The sequence below is a fragment of the Felis catus genome, chromosome B4, assembly GCF_018350175.1.
Source record: "Felis catus isolate Fca126 chromosome B4, F.catus_Fca126_mat1.0, whole genome shotgun sequence".
Taxonomy (NCBI): domain Eukaryota; kingdom Metazoa; phylum Chordata; class Mammalia; order Carnivora; family Felidae; genus Felis; species Felis catus.
In genome coordinates, this window is record NC_058374.1 from 123006686 (window position 1) to 123019730 (window position 13045).

The following is a 13045-nucleotide window of genomic DNA, read 5'->3' on the forward strand; positions in this document are numbered from 1 at the left end:
AGTAAGAGCAACAGCTGCTGGGTACTTCGTCCTCCTGATTTATGTAAAAAGGAAGGGCAATTTCATCATACTTTTGCTCCGTCCCAAGAGCGGGAAATTCTAAACAGGCTCAACACTGCCCTCTAGTGTGAAAAAAGGGACAGCCGTGGGAATCCTGGAGCGTGCCTGCCAAAGCTAGCTGGAAGGCTAGAGAAGAGGGAAGCAACGTTCTTGTAGCTGCAGAAGGTCCATGAATTAATAAATATCCAAGTGCCCTAAAAATGTACAGCTAAAAACGTCTGTTATGGTGCTTCCAATAGAATATAATGTTCCCACTAGTCCCATGTGATAATCCATTTATACAGCCCCTCTGAGGACCCATGCATGGTTAAGTAAGGAGTTTTCTGCACACCATGCTCCCAAGCACCCACTACAGAATCAAAGTGTTTAGTAAAAGCTCAAACCGTACAGGCTCTGGGAAGTTATACAAGTGATGAAATCCCATTTCCCACACAGATGCGTGTGACCACTGAACATTTTTCTGTTTTGTTTTCTTATAAATCCATGCCATCCCTTTGGACAACTGTTCATGGAACATACTTTGGGCAATGCTAGAGGAACAACCACAAGGTTCTTGCCTTAAGCTTCCTATGTGATGAAAGAATTCCTGTCCCATAGTCTTTGATGGCTTCACTTCACTTGCAGAGATTGAACTCAATAGCAAACCAGTAGAGCTGACTAAGGTACGAAAGGACAGAAGAACAGGGTGATGACTGAAACCAAATACCTAGTCCAGGGCACCGAGGACTGGAAGATCCTACAAGAGGCTGAGAGGTCGTCTAGTTCTCCCCAGTCCCCACTCCGTCTTAGTCTTTAGGCATGACACAAGCTTCTCACTTCTCCTAATACGTTATACTATCTATCTCCGTTCAACTGAGGCTGAGTTTAAGTGTCCTCTTTAAATTTTCTCACGACTCAGCCCCACTGAGTATGTCCTTTTCAGGTAGGTTACCCTTTCATTTATTCAGCAAAGCCATATGGAACACTGCTATGTGCATAACATGGCACCAGAAACACAGATCTGAAAAAAACAAAGAGGGTACTCTCAAGGAGCCCTTAATTTCTACAGCTGGAGGAAGACGTGAAGAGCGGAAGACACAAGTTCTGTTCTGAAGATGACCTCGATAGATGAAGATAGAGTACGTTGCAAATACATTGTCTTTTAAAGCACATCCAATAGGGTACTCACTGTGGTCGCATGGAGCGCCTAGAACAAAGCCTAGTTCATGGTAAGCATTCTGTAGATATTAGCTTTCATTGTTGTTGTTATTACTACTACTATATCATGTTGCATTTATTTTGAATTGTTTTATTCTCATTTGCTGCCCAAGAAAATAGAAGGGTGAGATGCTAAGCTATTCCACAAGTGGTTTAGTTGGTTAAGTCACTCCTTTACTCAGTGACTGGTAAATACCAAAGCCAATGACACTTTATTTCTCTACCTGCAGAACGATGCTACCAATAACTCTCTTTTTGGCTGATTTCATTGATTCATGACTTTTTTTTCTTCATTCATTAAACCAAGTACTTATGGAGTTCTCAACATATGCTGGAGTTCCTGCTAGGAACAGAGAATATAGTAATAAACTAGACCAATATGGTCTCTGCCCACCTGTTAAACTTGGCCTCCTGTTTCTGGAATGGCGAATATCACTGTGCTTACTTGGCATTATGTCTGGTTTCATAGGCACCTTGAGAAACATCTGCTGAATGAGTTAATGAATGGAGGAATCAATTAGAAGTATTATTACTGAAATTCCGCTTGCTACATAAGTAGTAATAATGATGACAAGAAGGGGAATAATCAATCATGTGTGTGAATTAATGAGCTTCTGTTATGTGGTAAACATGATACCACATACTTTATAATCATTGTCCTCTTAGCATTTAGTATCATATTCTCATTTTAGATATGAGAAAAAATGAAGTTCAAGGATACTAAGCGACTTTCCCAGGACTTCAAAGCTATAAGAACAGATAGTAAAGGAACCAGTGGCCTGAGAACACATTCACCTTTTCCTTCCCTTTAAGGGGAAATTTCATTCTTTCCTCAGATCCTATTTTTGTTATTGGGGAACACGGTCTTCTTTTTCAGACTAAACTGAGAATGGATGAATGGTGCATTCTACCTAATGTGTTGCAGCTGAAGGTGGGTACCGTGGCGGCTGAAATTAATGCCCTGAAGGCAATTGTTACCAGCCCCAGCCTAACAGGAAGCCAGGGCAGCTCTGATAATGCAGTCTTGATTCCCTCCAACATTTTCCCAATAAAGTGAAACATACAACATATTCCTTGACACCAAAAGGCCAGGAGTCTCTGTGATGAGTGAGACTGGATGCAGACCTCGGTGCCACAATAACGGGGCGAAAGGAGGTTGAAAGTCACATAGTCAACCGTTTGCTTGATGCATCCGTCCCCACCAACTGCCCCCTGGCCTGTGTTCTCACACCCCTGGGGCTGGAAAGTCTGCCGTACGTTGAGCTGAGACCTGCTCTAGGTGGCTTCTACTCGTTGGTTTTAATTTTGGGGTCACCCAGAAATCTGATGTGCTATTCACATTAGTGTTTCCATATTGTTCTCACACTCCTTGTCATACCACGCACTAAAACAATTATACACTTAATAATTATTCTTTCAACTCATTGTAACTTAAACACCTGTTTTAATCTCAAAAATTAAGCAACGAGGGGTGCCTGGGTGAATCAGTGGGTTAAGTGTCCGACTTCGGCCCAGGTCATGGTCTCGCAGTTTGTGAGTTTGAGCCCTGCGTTGGGCTCTGTGCTGACAGCTCGGAGCCTGGAGCCTTCTTCACATTCTGTGTCTCCTCTCTCTCTGCCCCTCCCCCACTCACGTTCTGTCTTTCTCTCTCTCTCTCTCAAAATCAAAACATTAAAAATTTTTTATAAAAAAATTAAGCAATAACATCTGTGAAATCATAGGTTTGATATGTTCATTCTGTATTTCTCTAATAAATATTAATTATATTATCAGCATTTTATTAATTACATGTATTATCTGTATTAGTGTATTATTAATGTGTTAATGGTGTATGGATATCTCATTTTGGGAAACACCATACGTGTCCCTTCTCTATACAGTAGTCCCCTCTTTATCCATGGGGGATACATTCCAAGACCCCCAGTGGATGCCTGAAACAGCAGATAGCACTCAACCCAATGGTTCTTGAAATTAGCTTTAATATACAAGTGCTTTGGATTACAAGCATGTTTCCAGAATGAATTATACTCGCAAACCAAGGTTTTACTGTATCTCACTGTACTGTATTCACCCTTCTTCTTATAATGATGTGAGATGATGAAATGCCTATGTGATGAGATGAAATGAAGTGAATGATGTAGGTATTGTGACTTATTTTGGGCTATCGACCTTCTGAGAATATGTCAGAAGGACCATCTGCTTCTGGACCGTGGCTGGCCATGTGTAACTGAAACCATGAAAAGCAAAACTATGGATTAGTGGAGGACTATACAGTATTTGAAAATAACTACCAGAGGTTTCATTAGAACAAATATCCCCAGCATTGTGTAAAATTAATTTACTACCTTGGTAATTTGCCTTCAGTTTGTCTATATGCCTATTTAGTTTTGGGAAGGCCAGTCTCATAAAATTCTCTCATTACTTATGGTTGATTTTATCAATACAATCTGTATTTTCATTAGCTTTTTTAGCAAACTACTGTATGTATTTCTAAAGACTTCACTGGTCCTTAACATCTCTAAGCCTTATTTTATCCATGTCAGTGTTATAACATCTTGACATAATTGACATATAATGTTGTGTAAGTTTGTGGTGTACAATATTTTGATTTGATACACTTACTGCAAAAGCTGACATCTTCATCACCTCACATAATTATCATTTCTTTTTGTGGTTTAAGGTCTACTCTCTTAACACTTTCAGCAACATAATTCAATATTGCTAACTACAATTCCCATGCTGCATGTTAGATCTCCAGAACTTATTCATCTTATAATTGGAAGTTTGTTTCCTTTGACTGTCATCTCCCCATTTCCCTCATCCTCCCAGCCCCTGGCAAACCACTATTTCATTCTCTGTTTCTACAATTTCAGCTTTTTCAGATTCCACATGTAAGTGATATCACACAGTGATGTCATATGTTGTCTTTCTCTTTCTGACTTATTTTACCTAGTTTAGTGCCAAATGGAAGAAGATATAAATCAGTTAAAATATTTTGTGTTCCAGGATTTCAAGAATAAATATTGTTAAAAAGTCTAAACTACCCAAAACCATCTAGAGATTTAATGTAATCTCTATAAAAATCCCAATGGCATTTTTCACAGAAATAGAAAAGTAATTCTAAAACTTGTGTGGAACCACAAAAGCCCATGAATAGCCAGTGCAATCCTGAGAAAGAAGATCAAAGCTTGAGGAATCACACTTCTTGATTTCAAACTAAACCAAAAATCTATCGCAATCGAAACAGTATGGTATTGGCATAAAAATAAACATGTAGACCAATGGAACAGAATTGAGAGCCTCGAAGAAAACTCTTACATATACCATCAACTAATATTTGATAAGGCGGCCAAGAACGCTAAGTGAAAAAGCATAGTCTCTTCAATAAATGGCACTTGGAAGAATGGATATTCACATGCAGAATAATGAAATTGGGTCCCTATATTACACCACTCACAAAAATTAACTTAAAATGCATTACAGACTTAAACATAACACCCGAAACCATAAAACTCCTAAAAGAAAACATAGGGGTAAAGCCCTTTGCTATGACACCAAAAGCCCAAGCCACAAAAGCAAAAATAAACATGCGGGACTACATCAAACTGAAAAGCTTCAGTACAGCGAAAAAAACAATCAATAAAATGCAAATGCAACCTATGGGAAGGAAGAAGATATTTGCCAATGATACATCTGATAGGGAGTTAATACCTGAAATATGTTAGGAACTTCTACAACTCAATAGCAAAATCCCAAAGCAATCCAATTAAAATAGGCACAAGCCCTAAATAGGCATTTCTCCAAAGAAGACATACAAATGGCCAATAAATACACTAATAGGTGTATCATCAAGGAAATGCAAGTCAAAACCGCAACAAGATATCATCTCACCTCTTAGAATGGTTCCCATCAAAAAGACAAGACATAGCAAGTGCTGATGAAGGTACGGGGAGAAAAGGAGGCCTTGCGCACTGTTGGTGTATGGCTCCCATAGAAGATAGCACGGAGGGTCCCGTAAAAATGAAAAATAGAACTACCGTATGATGCAGCAATTCCACTTGGCATATATTATCCAAAGGAAATAAAATTAGAATCCTGAAGACAGAATCTGCACTTCATGTTCTTTGCAGCATTATTCACAAGAACCGAACTATGGGAATAACTGAAGTGCCCACGAATGCGTGAATGGTTAAAGAAGATGTGGTGTATGTCTACACAACAGAAGATCATTCAGCCATGAGAAAGGAGATCCTGCTACTTGCAAGAACATGGATGGACCTTTTCATTCCTTTGGAAGCAAGTACAAGAGCTTGCATTGGTCCTTACTGTATCTTATCTTGACCTATCAATTTAACCTGTAAAGGTATATGTTGGTTCTGATTATGTTGGTTCTCTCTCCTGGCCTCTAGCTATCTACAGATTTGGTAAACATGCATTCTGTATCTTCATCCAAATCATTGACAGGCATGTGGACCTAGGAACTTACTTCTAGGTTGATATTAATCCATCAATCATCTTACTTTGAGTACTGAGTTCTATAACTGAATCCGTGTTTTTTCATTATTAGACTTCTCATTATTTAGTAATGACATATATAATCCTCTGGTAATGACTCAGACATACTTAAATACTGCTCCATATGTACTTTGATTTTTTTAAGATTATTAAAGAATTTTTTAAAGACCATTCATCCCTGGATATTACAAATAAGGTTTATTGAGTACCTGGCTACTCACTCACTCAACCAACCTCTTGACATAAACTGAGCATTTGAAATATAATCGAATCATGGGGTGACTGTGTGGCTCTGTTGGTTAAGCCTTGAAGGGCCCAGCTTCGGCTCAGGTCGTGATCTCATGGTTTGCTAGTTCGAGCCCTGCATTGGGCTCTCTGCTGTCAGTGCAAAGCTCACTTCAGATCCTCTGCCCTCCTCCCTCTCTCTGTCCCTCCCCTGCATGTGCCTTCTCTCTCTCAAAAATAAATACTTTTGGGGCACCTGGGTGGCGCAGTCGGTTAAGCGTCCGACTTCAGCCAGGTCACGATCTCGCGGTCCGTGAGTTCGAGCCCCGCGTCAGGCTCTGGGCTGATGGCTCGGAGCCTGGAGCCTGTTTCCGATTCTGTGTCTCCCTCTTTCTCTGCCCCTCCCCCGTTCATGCTCTGTCTCTCTCTGTCCCCAAAATAAATAAACGTTGAAAAAAAATTTTTTTTAAAAATAAATATTTTTTTAAATTAATTATTTAATTAATTAAAATACAATCAACTTAAGTCATTACTGTCCTTAAGATACAGGGGAAGGGTTTCTGAAAGGTTATAAAACCATCAAAGTAGCCTATACGGTAGGTGGAGAAACTGAGATTCAGAGAGGGGTCTGTCTGACATCAAAGCACGATCCATTTCTGTTCTAAGATGGTAGGCTCAGAATGGAAATTGGGTTTGGAGACTGGGCATGTCTGCTCTCAGGTTTGCCTGATAAAGTTTCTGCATTGGCAAAGCTAATATGTAACAGCTACCTTGAAAAATATTAAATCCTATGCTAAGCAGCTTGATACGGAAACATTGAAGCCCTTACTCAGAAAATCTGCACAGAAGAGAGGCTCATATAGAAGTGAGGATGAGGAGGGGCGCCTGGGTGGCTCAGTCAGTTAAGTGTCTGACTTAGGCTCAGGTCATGATCTCGTTGCTTGCGGTTCAACCCCCACATTGGGCTGTGTGCTGACAACTCGGAGCCTGGAGCCTGCTTTGGGTTGTATGTCTTCCTCTGTCTCTCACCCTTTCCCCTGCTCTCTCTCTCTCTCTCTCTCTCTCTATCAAAAATAAATAAACATTTAAAACATTAAAAAAAAAAGAAGTGAATATGTGGCGTACTCTGACCTTGTGCACCTTGTGCGGAGTCTCTGTGTGGAAGCTAGGAGCAGAGGACAACATCAGGAGGGGTGCATGTTTGTTTCGCACATTAGAGCGATACTTCTAAAGGCTGGTGCGCTAAGCCAGAAAGCGAAATTTAAAGTGAGTTTATCTGCAGTCTTTAACTGTGACACAATTCCATAGGAAGAAGAAATAAGTGTTTTCTGACTTGATCCCCCAATCCCGCAGCTGGGGCCGCTGTAGCTGCCACTGTCTTGCTTCTACTGGATGAGTAACCCAGTAATGCCATCTCTAACCCCGGGACTTCTCCAACCACATTCGTGGACACATCTGCAATCCAGCTCTTTTCCCTTAAGAGTTGCTGTCCTAGAAACAGGGTTGCATTCTTCATCCCATCCTACAGAGGCTACAGAGGGCCAATCAACATGGGAACCATTTCAAAGCGACGTAGGAGACTGATGGCTCCCAAAGGAAAGACAAGCTACTGGCTGTGCCATATGGACTTCAGTTACTGGATATTCATTCACCCCTTTGGGAGAGAGTTGAGATGGCTGCTTTTCAATGGGTACAGCCTCTCTGCAACCTTGGCCCTATTTCATAGCTCTTAGAGGGTGGGTAGCAAGCAAACTTTTCCAGTAGAAGGCTGTGTTTCTGGGTGCCAAAAATGCACTTGGCCATGGAACCGTTGCAGAAGGCCTCTGGGGGAGCCTCTGTGTTTTTGCATGGTTGTGGGTTGCTAGGTCTGGGATAACCTGGGGCAGGCTGCATTGCTCACCAAATCCTTAAATGAAGTGCTTCAGCAACGGGAACACAGGATAAACTCGCCTGACTTTTCTGTCATGGTTGGCAAAGCCAACAATATAGCTGCCATGTCAAAGATCTCATGCAAGGTATGTCCAGCTGAAAGCATGGAACGAATTGGTCAGACCAGATGGCTGGTCAGTGTGGGAGAGAGCCAGTCATCTACCAATGCTTGTTTAAGGTAATCTAAAACATTTTTTAATAATAATTTTATTAAAACAACTCTCCACCTGCTTCTAAATAGCAGAGAAGCCAAGTATACATAACTAGGGAGAATTTCCTTACAGTGGAAACTGTCTTGCACACATTGTTTTCTTCTGTGATCCAGTAACTACGCTCCGCAGAGAGATCAGGGTGAGACTTCCCAGGATGTACCACATCAATGATGCCAGTGCCAGCCTGGAGTCCCAGAGAACCTGAAATCTTATTTGATTTATAACGTGATCTGCTTGGTTGCTAGAACAAACAGAACGCCCTCAGGCAGCCTTAATGAAAGACTTAGGTCAGCATCCCTCTGGGTGTGGTCCCTCCGCCCAGTAAGTGAATCTTTCCTGCTTTAGATGGATGTCTCTGAAACCACGAACCAACTTGTTGGGATGGTGGGAAGGAAAGCTCAGAGAACTTTCTTTAGCCTCTGGGGATTGGCATTGGGGGTTCCATATCTGTCCCCAACCCAACAGCAAGGGAAGTCTGTCTCCACAGCTGCCCAATGTGCCCTGATACACATGGAAATTAAGGTGTACTTAGAAGATGTCCAGACAATACGATGGGAGTGACTGTTATGATGCCCTTCCCCTTCTCTGGCTGGAATTATTGCCACAATCTCCTAATGATTCCCTTCTTCCCCTCTTATGCCCTCAGTCTGTTCTCAGCATAGCAGCCAAAGTCATGCTGTTCAGACCTAAGTCAGATCATGTCACTGCTCTGTCAAGAACCTTCCAAAGGCTTCACACATCACTCAGAGTAAATTAAAAGGCAAAGTCCTCACGATAACTTATAAGGCCTTATTGATTCTAACCTCATCTCCCACTGCTCTTTTCTTTCATCTTCTTTGCTTAACCACACTGGTCTCCTTGTTCTTTCTTGGGCACATTCCTGCCTCTAGGTCCCCATTGTCACTTTCTCATTGCCTAACTATATGAGTTGTGCTTGATTTGTTTCAATACAATCTTCTCAGTGAACCTTTTCTGACGTTCCTAACCTACCAGAACCACCTTCCATTTCCTTAATTTTTCACCCTAGCATTTATCAATGTCTAACATACTATAAATTGCACTCATCTGTTTCATTTATCATTTGTCTTTTCTGGACAAACAATCTCTGAGGGCAAGGATTTTTGTCTAATTTGTTCTCTGTTGATCCTCCGTGATCTAAAGTGTGTCCGTTTGGGGCACCTGGGTGGCGCAGTCGGTTAAGCGTCCAACTTCAGCCAGGTCACGATCTCATGGTCCGTGAGTTCGAGCCCCGCGTCAGGCTCTGGGCTGATGGCTCGGAGCCTGGAGCCTGTTTCCGATTCTGTGTCTCCCTCTCTCTCTGCCCCTCCCCTGTTCATGGTCTGTCTCTCTCTGTCCCAAAAATAAATAAAAAACGTTGAAAAAAAAATTTTTAAAGTGTGTCCGTTATAAGCCCTCAGCAAATATGTGTCCAATAAATGAATTATATTATTTAAAATTCTCAAAAAACTTGTGAAGCAGGTTCTGCTATGTTCATTTTACAGATGAAGAAAGTAAGGCTTAGAGAGGTTAAGTGACTTGCCCAAGGTCACACTGATGGTCGTTAATGTTTCTTTGCCCTGATCACTTAACTGCAGGGTATCACTACACTTCTTCTCCTACCAGAATGCATAATATGCAATACTTCTAAAATCGGTAGCTTGCAGGTATCGTCCTACCTAGTCCCTTCCACATCAATTCCTAGAGACTAAAGTTATCAGCATTTGACTGTAACTTCTCTTAGGCCTTCCAAAGTAGAGTCATACATTTCCATGGTGTAACTCATTCTCTGTCCTCAACGGGCCGATGAGATAAAGAGCTCTCTTTTAGCCTAATCCAGGCTGATACTAAAAGGAAATCCTACAAATGAAAACATTCTAGGTGCAATTTCTGTAGCATATTGGGGATAAAAAAGACTTTATAAAGCTTTCTTCTTGTGTATTCTTCCTGACTACTCCAGGTAAGAATGTTGACCCTAGACTCAGAAATACCTAATTCAAATTTCAATTCTGTGCTATACTCACTGAGTGACCAAGGGCAAACTACTTAGATATATTTTTGACAAGACTTCTTAACCAGTAAAATAGTTTTTTACCACAGAGGATGATTGTAAGGAAAGAATGAGATTATATTCCTGAAGCCTTGGTGAACGTGATGAGAATGCACAGAACATTTCAATATAATAAGGACATGTAGCATAATTTTCCAGAATAGGAATCTAAAGATGTCCCCATGAACTAGTGGCTTGTCATCATTCCATAGTTGTAGCCACACCCTTGATTCCAGAAAACCTAACTCATAAATGAATCCACTGTTGACACATTGGCCCAATGTGAGTTAATCCATCACCATGGCTAAAAATAACAGGAAATCATCAAATTATCAATCAATCAAAAATGTTAACAAACTTCTACTATGTTGTCTTCATTACCAAGTCCTGAATTTAAAAAAAAAATTCTCATGAATCTTACAGTATATTTGCATATTTGCAGAGATAAATGCTTATGAGGGAATGAAAGACTAAGAGCACCCTATAGTAAATGGGTAAGGCCAAAGATAATAACAATAGCCATCAGCATTAAAGGGGTAGAGATCTTTTTCAGAAAATGAGGATTCAGAGTAGAGGTGATACTTTGGGCTAGCTTACACGGAAACTGGATCTGAATAGGCAGCAGGAAAACAGGTGCGTCATTGGAAGAATAGGTTAGCCTGAAAGGTGAGGCTGAAAAGGAGGGATAGAGTCAGAAGCTAGAAGGCCTTGAATAACAGTTGAAGAACTTTAGTCAATCTTACAAGAAATGGGAGAGTGGGTCAATGTTTAAGAAGAATGACATGGAATCAAGAAACTTGGAATGTTGGAGCTGGAAGTCACCTCATCCAGTTGAGCCTCCAGCTGGGGGTCAGGAGGAAATTGAGATCCAGAAACAAGGAAGTGACTTGACCAAGAGACCATATCAGTCAATCCATGACAACACCAAGACCTCAACTTCAGTCTCTGTCTCCTCGTCTGGTATTCTTTCTACCATGTCATCTCATAAAAGGGCAGTGCATCCATGACTAATTTTAAAAGTCATGAAACAAAAAAAAATCTTATATTTCTCATCCTATCTCCTTACATGTGAGACAATGAGCAATGTACACTTCTTATTGCTAAATTTTATTTTATTTGGTTTCATTTCATTTCATTTCATTTCATTTCATTTCATTTCATTTCATTCTATTCTTTTCTATTCTATTCTATTCTATTCTATTCTATTCTATTCTATTCTATTCTATTCTTTAAAGTTTATTTTTGAGAGAGAGTCCAAGCAGAGAAGGGACAGAGAGAGAGAGAGAGAGAGAGCTCTGTGCTGCCAGTGAAGAGCCCAACACAGGGTTTGAACTCATGAACTCTGAGATGATGACCTGATCTGAGATCAAGAGTCAGACGCTCAACCGACTGAGCCACCCAGGTACCCCATCATATTGCTGAATTTTAAAATCAGCATTAAATGGTCTAAGATAATCAAGTCTAATATTCTAGTGAGCAAAAGAGAGGAACAAGAGTTAACACAGCCATCTATGCTTGCTTTTCCAATAGCCTGAAGTCAAATGACACCTGCTTTTGCTTCACATTTGCTTCACTTCCCCTTGAAATTCCATTTATTCCCCTCACCCACTATTCAATAAGAAGGTCTTAATTGCAGGCCCTGTCTACATCATGTCTAAGCCTTGTGACTAGGTCCTGGCTTGCTAATAGCCAAGTTGTTGTTGTTGTTGTTGTTGTTGTTGTTGTTTTAAGAAACTAGAATTGATTAGGCCTTTATTGGAATAAAATTGTTTTTAAAACTTACATATTGAAATAAAATCTACACTTCTGCTTGGTGTGTTGAGAGGAGCCAAATAAGAAGTTGATAGCGAAATTGTTGTCCTTCCACATGGCCGAGGAACCACATGGGAATATGATTTGCCTGGACCAAGAGGTGATGATGGACCTGGCAGTGTGATAGGCTGGATGCTGGATGGGGATCGGGTGAAGACACAGAATGTTTCTCCAGAAATTATTTCCTGGAAACAAAATAACCTCACTGTACTGAACCCTTGGTTGTGCTTTTGTTTGTACGTCTATAACATAAGGGTGGGCCAGTAAGTGATTGAACTAGATGAGAGGATGGTCTTTGAGATACACTGAAGCCTTATAATAACTTTATTAAATTTTAACCAACATTGGGGCGCCTGGGTGGCGCAGTCGGTTAAGCGTCCGACTTCAGCCAGGTCACGATCTCGCGGTCCGTGAGTTCGAGCCCCGCGTCGGGCTCTGGGCTGATGGCTCAGAGCCTGGAGCCTGTTTCCGATTCTGTGTCCCCCTCTCTCTCTGCCCCTCCCCCGTTCATGCTCTGTCTCTCTCTGTCCCAAAAATAAATAAACGTTGAAAAAAAAATTAAAAAAAAAATTTTAACCAACATATGTCACAATCAGCTTTTCAGAATTTTAGTCGTTAGGTCTATGCAGTCTTGCACTGTCCACGCTCTCATGCCTCATACTATATCCCATACTTACACATCACAATGCATTAGCTTATTAAAGGCCCCAAGAAGGTCGACACTAAGTAAGCTTTGCTCAAGCAGCTGTTGCCTAGACTTAGTTCATCATGGCATCCTTTCTTTCCCCTTAAGAAATTCTTAGCCTAGTTTTCCTAAGTTTATCAGTAAGACAACAATGAGTAAAAAACAAAAGAATAATTACCTGTAGAACAGGGAAAATTCTTTATCTGCTAACAAGGAAACATGATCCAGTTGTCAGCAGTCTCTAGAGGAGAAAAACAGGACGTGATAAATATAATCTGCAGTCACATAGGAAAGGCTATATGAAGGGGTGTGTTTGGAAAAAGCTAAACATGACTTATGTTTTGACATTCAGAAATGACTCCA